Here is a 12,394-nt window from a genome sequence, read left to right as displayed (position 1 = left end):
CATGTTTCACAGGTAAAGAAACACTTAAAAAAAAATCATTCTAATTCATCCATACTGGAGGTTCCTGAGACTCCTGTGTGATCATGCCCACGGTTTGTTGCAATTAGTATTTACACCTTTTAAAGGTCACAGGGATAATTGTAGCAGTTTGCTGGAGGTGGCCCATACTAGCTCTCAGGAGCCAGCTATGTGCCTCTCTTCCCAGCTCTGTGCTCAGTGACTTCATGTTGGTGGTTTGATATCAGCCCTAGTGGAGTATTTACACCAGGGAAATTGGCAAATGCTACCAATCGGGACTTTTTTTCCTGGAGAGCTGGTTTTTAAACATTTACTACCAACCCGCCAAACAATGATCTTAAGTATCATATAATTGTAGGTTATGTTCCTATATCATGACATGTTTTTTTAATTAACTAGTTTTTTAACTGAAAAAGCCATACATACATATGTGTGTGTTAGATAGACTTCAGTAGAAACTTTGGTTAAAAATGGACTTAAAAATAGAGTGGCTTAAATAAAATAGAAGTTTATTTTTCTTTCAGGTAAGAGTCCAGAGGGAGGCTGCCCAGAGTTGATAAGACAGCTCTATTATCCTCAATCTGTGGCTTCCGTCTCCAGGTCTAAAGTAGCTGCTCCAGCTCCCACCATCATGCCTGCATCCCAGGGATGCAGAAGGGGTAAAAGGCAAAGCAAGCTTTATCCATTCCTTTTAAGGGCATGGCCCAGAAGTTGCACATATCCTTTCTATTCTCATTCCACTGTCTAGAACCTGTTAATAGTTACTTGGCCATACCTAGTACACGGGAGGTTGGGAAGTATGATATCTAGTCAGGCTCCCACATGCCCATCTAAAATTCAGAATTTCTATGATTAAAGGAGGAAAGGGAGAATGGACATTGGTGGCTAGCTGACAGTCATGGTCACTACAGTGTAAAAAATTCAAGTGATACAAAAGAGCAGACAGTGACAGTTGGCATCCCTCCGTCCCTCCCACTCTGGCTTCTAGTCTTACTCCCTAAAGGGAGTTTCAGAAATTTTCTGTGCATATAATAGCACATATGCATATGTTCTCTCTTGAGAAGCCATGTAGCTCCAATGGTTTCAGTGTGGACTTAGGTGTCAGAGTGGCCTGGGTTTTAATCCCAGTTCCACAGGTGAACTTGGGCAATATGCTTAGCCTCTGTGCTATAGTTCTCCATATATAACATGGAGATAATGATGGTACCTACCTTTCTGCATTGCTATGAAGACCAAATACACTTGGTGCTTTGATCAGTTCCTGGCCCATAGTAAGCACTCAGATATGGGCTGTTGTTGTAATTACACGTGTATCAATTTAATAATATGGAATGCTTACTCATTTAAAAATAACAGCATTGATTTCATTCATCTCAATTGTATGGTCTCCTTGGCACTTTTGCTCAGGAGTTATCAATTCCCATCATAGAGGAAACAGATGGGTTCTAGAGTCAGAAGACCTGGATTTGAAGAGGTTCTAATATGAATCAATCATTCAAACTTCAAACTCTCTGAGCCTGAATTTCTTTCTTCTTCTTTTTTTTTTTTTTTCAATCAGGGCAGCCTCCATTCTGCAAATAGAATGAAAGCTCCCCTGAATTTCCTAATTTATAAATAGGAAAAATAATATGTACCTCCCAGAGTTGTGATGAGGCTCTAACAAGACCATGTAGGTGGAAATGTGTCATAACTATTAAATTGCTGTTCTATATAAAATCTGAGAATCATTGAGTTGGGAAGGATTTTAGAGGTCATTTGGTCCAACTAGTTATATGGCTGAGACAACAGGATGGATTTCTCGGAGCACCTGCTCAGCTCACCCACACACGCAGGTGGCCGGCGGCCGTCAGTGGGTAACTAGGGAATACATGCTGAATTGATTCTTTTCTGTTTCCCTCCACTGCCACCTCTCCCGGCCAGGCCAAGCAAATACCAGTCCACACTAGGAGTACTGCAGTGGACTCTTAAATGGTCCTTGTCTTCAGATTTCACCCCCTAATTAGTTCATTCTCCACATAACTGCCAGAGTTATCTTTTTTTTTTTTTTTTTTTTTTTTTTTTGAGACAGGGTCTCACTCTGTTGCACAGGCTAGAGTGTAGCAGCAAGATCATAGCTCACTGCAGCCTCAAATTCGTGGGCTCAAGTGATCCTCCCACCTCAGCCTCCCAAGTAGTGGGGATTACAGGCACATGCCACCATGCCTGGCTGATTTTTCTATTTTTTGTAGAGACAGGGTCTTGCTATGTTGCTCAGGATGGTCTTGAACTCCTGCATTAAGCGATCCTCCTTCCTCAGGCTCCCAAAGTGCTAGAATTACAGAATTATCTTTTTAAAAAAACAAAACAAAAGGTCTGATGCTATGCGACGACTCTGCTCAAAAACATTTCATGGACTTCCATTCGTGTAATATGGTGAGACAGGCTTCGGACTGACCTTCCGTGGTACAACATAGACTCCAAATCTTAAAGGTAGCAAACACCTGGCAGGACAATAAAGAATCATCTGATAAAATTGGGAACCCGGGAAGGTAAACAGAGGGTGGGAGCCACTTTTTTTCCTGAGGAGCTTTGCTATAACTCGTAAATTCTGTCATGCACGTTATTATCTGGGAGTGATATTCAAAATGACATCAACAAAATCAAGCCAAGGCCAGATCTGGCCTCCAGACTACAAGTAGACTGTGGGGGAAGATGTGGATGGTGGTTGGTGTTCCCTAAAGGCCTTAAGTTTATGTTTATTACCACTGTACTCTTTTGATAATGACTCTCAGAGACTTCCGCAAACCCCTGGCTCTGTGCCTACTACTTCAGGAGGTTTCTTCTAAACAGGTGAGAGGGTTACATCAGACAGAGTTACAGAGCTTTTGTCTTCTAAGCGGTTTTTAATTCTCTGGCTTTCTTTTCCCTTCATGGTTTCTGAGTCATTTCTCTGTTTTTAGGCAAGGCGCCCAACACCTAAGAGCTCATAATTCCTCTTCACTTTTCAGGAAGTACAAATCCAGTCTGCAAGGCACATCCTCTGGCTGGCAGAGCTCGCTACCAGGGGCTTTGGAGTGGGGCAGTGGCAGAGATGCGGGCTGTCCAGGTAGCCAGCAGCTGTGTTGACCGGAGGGCTCCAGGTTTTTAAATCAGAGAGTATCAGTGTTTCAGCGTCTCTGTACCCCGGCTTAAAAGAGTATGTGACGTATTCCTGGACAAAATAGACGGACAAAAAAATTCAAGAAGAAAACAGTGAAGGTCTGGGAGGCAAAACGGTGCAGTTTAGACATTAAGAGCATAGACTTGAGGATGAGAGGTCTACGATGGAATCCTGACTCTGCCACTTTATAACTGTGTGACCTTTGCCAAATTATGTAAGCCTCTATTCCTTCATCTGTAAACTAGGAATACAATAGTTTGAACCATATGAAATTGCTTTCATGTAATGGTCAAATTATTGCCAGATATTGTCAATTTCATGTGGGCACAACCTAATAATGGCACCTACGTCATAGGGTTGCTGAGAATGAAAAGGGCATTATGAAAAGGACACAGCTCAATTTTTAAGAAGTATTTGAGCAGAGAACGAAACGAAGGAGGTGAGCAAGGCTGGTGGAAGGAATGGTGAGGGCCAAGGCTCTGAGGCAGGAGCGTGCTGGACGGCGTTCAGGACAGCAAGGAGACCACTGTGGCTGGAGCCTGTGAGGGAGAGGGAAGGGAGGCGGCTCAAAGCTGGATCACACAGGGCCATGTGGGCCGTTGTGAGGGTGCACCCGTGTGTGTGTGTGTGTGTGTGTGTGTGTGTGTAGCTCCCAATGATGGAAACAGGAGCTAGTATTTATTGTGAATGACACTCTGGTCATTTGTGCAGCACAGCGCAGGTGCTCAATAACCAGAAGTCAAAGAGGCTGAGCGTGTAGATGGTATGTAGACAAATAAGACACAGTGAAGAAAGAGCAGTGGCTCTAAATGAAGGGGTAGGCAGCACAGACTGGGACTTTCTGGGGGAAGAGCTGCTCCCAGGCACTGTAAGGAAGGACCCTTGGGCCCCATAGGTGCAGGGTCCAGGGTGAAGAGCTGCCTCATGGTGCCTGGCACATCGTGCACTGAGGGCAGGCCAGGAAGTTATTCTCAGGTGGTAAATGAGCATCGTTAGCCGTTGGGCACACAGGCTCTGGAAGCAGCTCTACCAGTCCCTAGTTCTGTGACACGAAGCAGGCTACTTAACCACTCTGAGCCTTAGTTTCTGCTTCTGTAAAATGAAGGTAACGGTATTACCTACCGTATGGAGTTGCAGAAGGATTAAATGAGATAACTCAAGCAGAGTACGTGGTAAGCACTCAGTAATTATTCTTCCTGGATCAAATATACGGATGTTGATAAAGCATCTCCAAAGGTGTTTTGAGCCCATTAGCTACTACTTATTTTCAGGGACTTGGGTGAGGACACAAATCCTATGCCAGAAGAAATGTGACAATCATCTCCAAGGCTCAGGGAGTCATGGATAGGATACTGCAGGCTTTGAGGACAGGCTTCAAGTCAAGTGTTGGGATGAGGGGAGAGAGGAAATAGGAGAGGTACTCTGAGAGAAATGTAGACTTTTTTGCAAAATAAGATGTGGTTTATTGAACAGAGTTAATAAAGAAGAATAAATATCTCCGGGAAGATTGCTTGAGCTCATAAGTTTGAGACCAGCCTGAGCAAGAGCAAGACCCTGTCTCTACTAAAAATAGAAAAATTAGCCAGGCGTGGTGGTGCACACCTGTAGTCCCAGCTACTAAGGAGGCTGAGGCAGGAGAATCGCTTGAGTTTGAGGTTGCTATGAGTTAGGCTGACACCACTGCACTCTAGTGAGGTCAACAGAGCAAGACTCTGTCTCAAAAAATAATAATAATAATATCATTATTATTTGGGGGAGGATCTCAGGAAGAATGAACCTGCAAATTTCAGAAGGAACAGAAACGCTGGAGAGAACCTGCTGGGCCCAGCTCGGTTTGGGCCCACACTGGGCTGCGTCAAGGGGCGGGGCCTACAGGACCAACGCAGCTGCCCCCAGAAGCCGTCCAAGGTACAGTGGGTTTCAGCAAGATTCAAGAATGGGATCTAGCAATGGGAGATTAAATCTTAAATTTTTTATTAAAAATAAATTTAGTAATTTTTTTTAGTTTAATAAACTTCATTATATAAACTTATTAAATGCCATTCATATATAACACAGACTGTCTAGATGGCATTGTCAAGGGTCCAGCTAGGTGATAATTCGGGGAGTCCAGGCAGTAATTGTCTGGCATGAGGTTACTGTTCTGGTGGTACTCCCTGGAGCTTAGGGACAGAGGGGCAGTGTCCGGGGACACCATCTAAAAATATACTTTGTAAGTATATTTCTGGGACCCAGGAGAGGGAGAGGGCAGGCTTGGGACAGCCTAGTGCAGGGGCGCTGCCCAGGGCTGAAATGGGCCCATTGAATGGGCAGGGGTGGAACAGGTGGGGTGGGCATGCAGGGATGCGGGCCGGTGGAGAAGGAGAAGGAGACAGGTGATCCACAGTGTGAGAACTGCTCCTGACACAGGACAGACACTGAAGACAAGGCCACAGAGCACAGGGGCGCAGAGGGAGGCTTGGGGAACAGGGAAAGCTGGCCCAAAGCAGCCCTCCTGAGCCACCAGTCCCTCCTTCATGCTCCTCCTCTCCCCGACCCTCAGCGTTGTCACGAGGCTCACGCTGGTTTTATGAGATCCTGGGTGCTTTGGCTCCCCTGGGACTCCTCTTCAGGAAAGGCCACTGTTTTCTCCTCTGGACAGTCTGTGTGTTGGCACCCACCCTGTGCGGCCCCTGGAGCAGCTCTGAGTCTGTGCTGAGGGCTGGAAAGCACCGATGTGTGATCTTCACTGGTGACTTTGATCTATCACATTCCATTGTCTTTTTGTGAGCCATTTCTATTCTCCCCAAAACTTTAAGTGAGCTGGAAAGAGAAGTGATATGTAATAATTTGTTTGGCTTCTATAAATAGTTCAGAAGAAGAGAAGGGAGAGAGTGACAATAAAGAACACTGTGTGGGAATGTAGATATTGGAAAAGTGAGAAAATAGGGGGTTGAGAAAAGGGACCAAAGTGAAGCAAGCAGTGGAAGAAAGACAATGTGTCGCAATGCAGCCTTGGAGGAACGAGGCTAGGTCAAAACCGGGGGCCTTAGAACTCGATCCTGAGATGTGGAGGGGGTGGTTAGTGAGGGAGCTGGGCCAGAGGAGCCTCGTAGGTCTTGCTTAGCCTGGAGCCGCCTGAGCTGTGAAACGTCAAATCATGTAGGGTGGCTGTGAAACGTTCTAGAGTCTTTCAGGAATTTCTTAAAGTTGGTAGAAGACTTGTGTATGTTGCAATTTGTGATTTTTCTGGGAGAAGGGTACAGAGCCACCTGTCTTAGTCTGTTTGTGTTGCTACAACAAATACCCAAGACTGGGTAATTTATAAAGAACAGAAATTTATTTCTCACAGTTCTGGAGGCTGGGAGTCCCATGACCAAGGTGCCAGCAGGTTTGGTTGTCTGATGAGAACTGCTCTCCTCATTCAAGATGGCGCCTTGTTGCTGTGCCCTCCTGCGGGGAGGGATGCTGCTTCCTCAAATGGCTGCAGGTGGAAGGGCAAGTGAAGAGGGCTGAATGCTGCCTGAGGGTATTTTATAAGGGCCTTAATCCCATTCATGAGGGAAGGAGCCCTCCTGACCTAATCAACTCTTAAAGGCCCCACCTCTTCATACCATCCCCTTGACCATTAAGTTTCAATATCTGAATTTTAGAGGGGACATATTCAAGCCATAGCACCACCTTAGCCTGCAGTTGTATGTGGACCGTGGGAGGAACCAGATGTCTAGACTGAGAGAATAGTCAGTGTGGACATGGTGGGGGAGGATGGTGGATGGTCTGGGTGGATGGTCCTGGAACAGGGCCTCACATGGCCGCTGGTAAACAAATCCCAAGGTGAAAGAGGATCCAGAAAGAGCTAGAAAGGTCGGGGCGGGGAGTGGCTTGGGAAGGAGTGTTTTATAGCAACCAGGAGAAATGGGAGTTTCATAAAGAGAGAGTGAATAACAGATCAGATCAGGTAAGATGAAGGCCTAAAAGTGTCCATTGGGTGTTAGTAACTGCGAGGTCAATGGTGTTGTAGGTGGGAGCTGTTTCCCTAGAGTGGGGTGGCTGGAAACCAGGTAGTGGCACGAGGGCAAATGCCAGGAGAAGGAGCGGAGAGAGCAAGTGACAACTGTTCTTGGAGAAGTTTAGCTTTGAAAAGCAAACATACAACACTTACTGGGAGCTGGATGCAGGATCAAAGAGTTATTTTTCCTTGGGTCATTTATTTTAAGGTATCTGATTCTTGAGTGTGGCTTATAGGCCCATGCAGAGGAGTCAAGCCAGGCCAGGCGAGAAAGGTTCAGGAGAGAGAGTGGCAGTGATGGAGTGAAGACCCCAGGTGGGCCACATGGGATGGGATGAATGCAGGGCCCACAGTGGAGGTGGTTGGGTTTGTCTTGGTCGGGAGGAGGCAGGAGTGCACAAAGGCGCAGCTGTGTTCTTCAGCACAGGGGCTGGCCGTGAAGGTCATTCATGCCCAGTAAGCTCTTCCCCATGAAGGAGGAAGTGTGGTCACTGGCTCAAGAGATTGGGCCAGGGAAAGGGGGACTTGCTGGAAGGAGTGGGGCTGCGCCGACAGGCCTGAGCGAGCAGTAGGGGGGCCAGCCTGCTACTGGAGACCACACATGTGCAGCGGCACCACTGCACCACTGGTGTCTCATTTGGGTCCTCTCTGCAGCAGTGCGTGCCCTATCGGGCCGTGGACACCCTGTTCTCCTTCCCAGCCTCCCAGGGCCCAGCACTTACCTCTCCACCATTGCCCCTTCAGGAAACTGTACTGGGCTGAACATCGGGTGTGTGTGTGTGTGCGTGTGTGTGTGTGTGTGTGTGTGTGTGTGATAAAAGCCCCGTCATTACCCCATTGCCTGAAATGAGTGAGTCCAGTCTCATTTGAAAGTTCTCATCATGTTGACCCAAAACTCTCTTCCGAGATAGTCTATGTTTTGGGATCCTAAAGTCTTCCACAAAACTATTCTAATTCTACCTTCCAAAGTCAGACTAATCTAGGTTTGAATCTTATTTCTACCCCTCAGTAACTGTATATCCTTGGGTGGAGTTTGACCTAACTGTTCTCTACCTCAGTTTCCTCAGCTGTAAAATCAGAGTAATAACACTGTCTTATAAGGGTGTTGAAGGATTAAAGCGGAAGGCATGGAAAGCATTTTGCATGGTGTCTGGCCTATAGCACGAGATCAATAAATGATCGCCATAACAAAATATCAGTGACAATGTCTAACATTAATCTTACTAAGGTTAACAGTAATTATAATCACAGTTCTTCAAGCATTTGAAGTCAGCTAAGTTGCCATGAAATTCTTTTTTACAGTTTAAATGTCCACAGTTCTTTTAACATTTTCTGCTAGGGCAGGTTTCAAGCAGCAGCTCTGTCAGGGGGTAGTAAGTCCCACGTCCCTGGAGGAATTCAAGCAGAATGTGGGCGGTCACTCGGCAATGATGTAGAGGGACTTGAACTTCTGACTGAGGCTTGGGCTGGAAATCCTAAGGTTCCTTTCCAACTAACTCTATGTTCTTCCAACCCCCAACTTCAAAAACAAGGTCAGGAAATAAAGTGTGCTACTCAATATCATAAAAGTATCACTCTCAGGGCCAGGGTTTTAATAGCACCACCTTTCTTCTAAATTCTAAAATTAATGAGAGGGATCTCATTAATTTACGAAACCTCGACAGGAGCGTGCTTGATTCCTAGGGCTATAAAGGTATATAAAGTGTTACTTTTCTTGATAAAAATAATAGCAACACTGATATGGTACTTATCCTTTAGCCTTAGGTTCTTCGTGTTTCACATGTATTAATTTCCCTAGTCCTCACGCAACTTGTGAACAAGGTACTGCTGTTGTCCTCTTACAGAAGGGGAACCGAGGTTCAAGAGGTTAGGAGACATGCCCAAGGCCACTGGGCTGGTGAGTGCTGGAGCAGCACTTGGACACAAGCCATGTGGCCACAGAGTTCTTTCCTTTCTTTCTTTCTTCCTTCTTCTTCTTCTTCTTTTTTTTTTTTTTTTTTTTTTTTTTTTTTTGAGATAGGGTCTTGCTCTGTCGCTCTGGGATAGAGTGCAGTGGCGTCATCACAGCTCACTGCAACCTCGAACTCCTGGGCTCAAGTGATCCTCCTGCCTCAGCCTCCTGAGTAGCCTGGAGTACAGGCCCAGCCCAGCATGCCCGGCTAATTTTTCTATTTTTTGTAGAGATGAGGTCTCACTCTGGCTCAGGCTGGTCTCAAATTCCTGGCTTCAAGTGATCCTCCCATCTCAGCCTCCCAAAGTGCTGAGATTACAGGCGTGAGCCACCGTGCCCAGCCAGTGTCCTTTCTTGACCAGTAACTGTGCTGCTGCTTTGGTGAGAATGGAAACTGCACACATTTCACTTTGCGTTTTTGCACCTTTTCCCAGAAGAACTCAAGCCACTTCCCCTTATTTTCTAGCTGGAAAGGAGTCTTTGAAACCACTTTATCCAGCCCCCATCCTAAAATAAGCACATTGAAACCTGGGTGCATTTAGGGCCTTGCCCAAAGCCCATGTCTTCGGTTCTCAGCGCAGTAGCTTTTCACCCACCAGCTGTTCATCTCCCTCACTGCTGTTCACCGGGGCCGGATCTGTGCCCCTTGCGGGCACTGAGACCTCTTCTCTGACCTAACCAGATGCTGGCAGAGAACCAGGAGGCACGGTTTCCTCAACACAGGGACTGAGGGTTTCTGGAACTCATTGGAGCCTTTTGAGAGGAATAAACTCAGTCCCGTTAGTCCAATAGGAGCTCCTCTAAGTGGACACCTGAACGCAAGACACAGGCCCTTCCAGGCCGGACCCGAGGGGCTGTGCTGATCTGCCCCACCCCCACCTGCTCGTGCTGAAGTCAAATAAACGACTTCACCGCCAGGGCAGGGTGAGGAGTACACTGGGAATTCTTCATCAGAAACACAACTTGATTGGGAACAACTCCGGATGAATAATTATGACTTCAAGGGGAATTGGCGGAGTCGCTGCAGCTTTGGAAGAGGGATTCGTCGCGTGTAAACTGGGCCATCTCACAGCTCTGAGTCTAATAATTTAATTAGCTCCATAGATAGTTAGGCGTTATCAAAGCCAGTGCAGCATGTCAAATGACAGTTTTACGATCACCTCGCGCGCGCCTTCCTGTGCCGGGTGGGTAGCAGACGTCTGGAGTCGCTGTGTGGCGCTCCCCAGGGCTGCCGCCGGGAACCTTCTTAGAATCTCACCAGCTACCTGTCTTCCATCTGATTTGAACTCAGAAAACTCTTCAGCTCTCAAGATTTTTTAAATTTATTTTATTCATTTGACTCTTTTTTTGGACATTGTAAGCAACTGTCTCTACACAAAGGTAGAGAGAAGGGCAGTGCGGCCCCAGGTGTTCACACCCACCTTCACCCATCATGGCCCGGGGTGCTCCCGGTCATTCCTTTCTGTGAGCCCTCCCTGTCATCCCCAAACAATTCTGTTTCATTGTTGTTTTAAAGTGAATTCCTGAAGCCATGTCATTTCACCTGTAAATATTTCAGGATCTATTTCTAACCAATAAGTAGTTTAGTAAAAACATAACACAATACTGTTATCACACCTACCGTTACCAAGAATTCCTGAACATCTATCCTGTCTGGGTTCAATCTTCCCCAGTTGTCTCAAAAAATGCCTTTTAACAGTTGGTTTATTTGAATAGAATCCAAACAAGCTCCACACATTGCATTTCTTAAGTCATGTCAAATCTCTGACAGGTTTCCTTCCCAACTCACCCCCTTTTTCATTTATTTGCTGAAAAATGAAGTCATTTGTCCTATAGAGTTTCCCTCATGCTGGGTTTGGCTGATTTCATCTTTATGGTGTCATTTAACATGTTCTGTTTCCCCTGTGTTTCCCATAAAATCAAGAGACTTGATTGGAATCTGGTTCAGTTATTTATTTATTTGCAAGAATTGTTCTTAGGCAGTTCTGAGCTGTTCGAATTGTGTCATCCCAGGAGGCACATGTTTTCTGGTGGATTCAGCCTTAGTGAAATTCAGATTGATGAGGGGCTTCAGGTAACATGGCATGATCCGTCCATGCTGAAGTTGCCAGACTTATCAGAACCTTTAAAGAAGAGTAAACTGTAGTTCTCACATGTTGTGATTTTTCATTCCTAGCATCAGATTTCTTTTGCTTTATGATGCCATTGCTTCTATGTGCCATTGTGAATGCTCTGTGCTCCTGTCCAGAAATGATCCCCTTTAGGGGAGCAACTCTGACCTCTCACCTTCTTTGGGGCAGTAAGCTGGGATCTCCATTTGGGGCATCTTGCATTATATTGAAGCTAACTCCACGGCCCACCACCAATCCCAAATCGATTCCATTAGAAAATCAAACTTTTTGATTGTGTGATTTCCTTCCCTTCCTCCCTCTGGTGATTTTAAATTGGTGAGACAAAGAGTATTTTCACAGAAAGTCTGAATACTCGGGTTTCTCACGGCTTGACTCACAGTTCAAGTTGAAATTTGTCGATCACATCCATGTGCCTGGCTCTGGGCAAAGCATGTTCTGTGTATGATTTCACTCGGTCCCCACAACATCCTTATGATGTAGGGCACTCTTGCCAGCCCCATTTTTCAAATGGAAAAGCTGAGATTCCGAGAGATTCAGACTCTAGAGCCCATGCTCTTAGCTACCATGTCACTGTCTCCCAGGCCGTACTGGGAGCTCTGTCAAGTTGTGTTAGACTCTTTTCCAGGATTGTCTACTCTTAGGTATAGGTACCTAATCTGGAGGTCGTCCAGGCTGTAGAGCCAGTGTGGAGTCAGGCAGACCACCCAGCACTTAGGCTCTTAATAATAAAAATGTTTTGAATGAATGAAGCCAGTTACTTAGTTGTTCTGATCCTGAATTTATTTTTTAAAATGGAGATTAAAAAAAGACCTTTTCAGGATTATAATAAGATTCAAAGAGATGCTAACACAGAAATTGTCATAAAGTAGGAGCTTGGTAACTGGAAGTTATCATTGTGAATAAACCAAAAACAGATAATCTCAGTTATCCCTATATTCAGCTTTGGGAATGCATTGCTATGGTCTGAATGTATCCAAATTCATATGTTGAAATCCTAACCCCCAAAGTAATGGTGTTAGGAGGTGGGGCCTTTGGGAGGTGACTATGTCACAGTGATCAGTGATTGGGATTATGCCCATTATAAAAGAGACTCCAGAGAGCTGGCTAGCTCCTTCCATCCTGTGAAATTACAGTGGAAAGGTGGCTACCTAGAACTGGGCCCTCAC

Source organism: Eulemur rufifrons, chromosome 3 (assembly GCF_041146395.1).
Source record: "Eulemur rufifrons isolate Redbay chromosome 3, OSU_ERuf_1, whole genome shotgun sequence".
NCBI lineage: Eukaryota > Metazoa > Chordata > Mammalia > Primates > Lemuridae > Eulemur > Eulemur rufifrons.
This window is presented reverse-complemented; position numbering follows the sequence as displayed.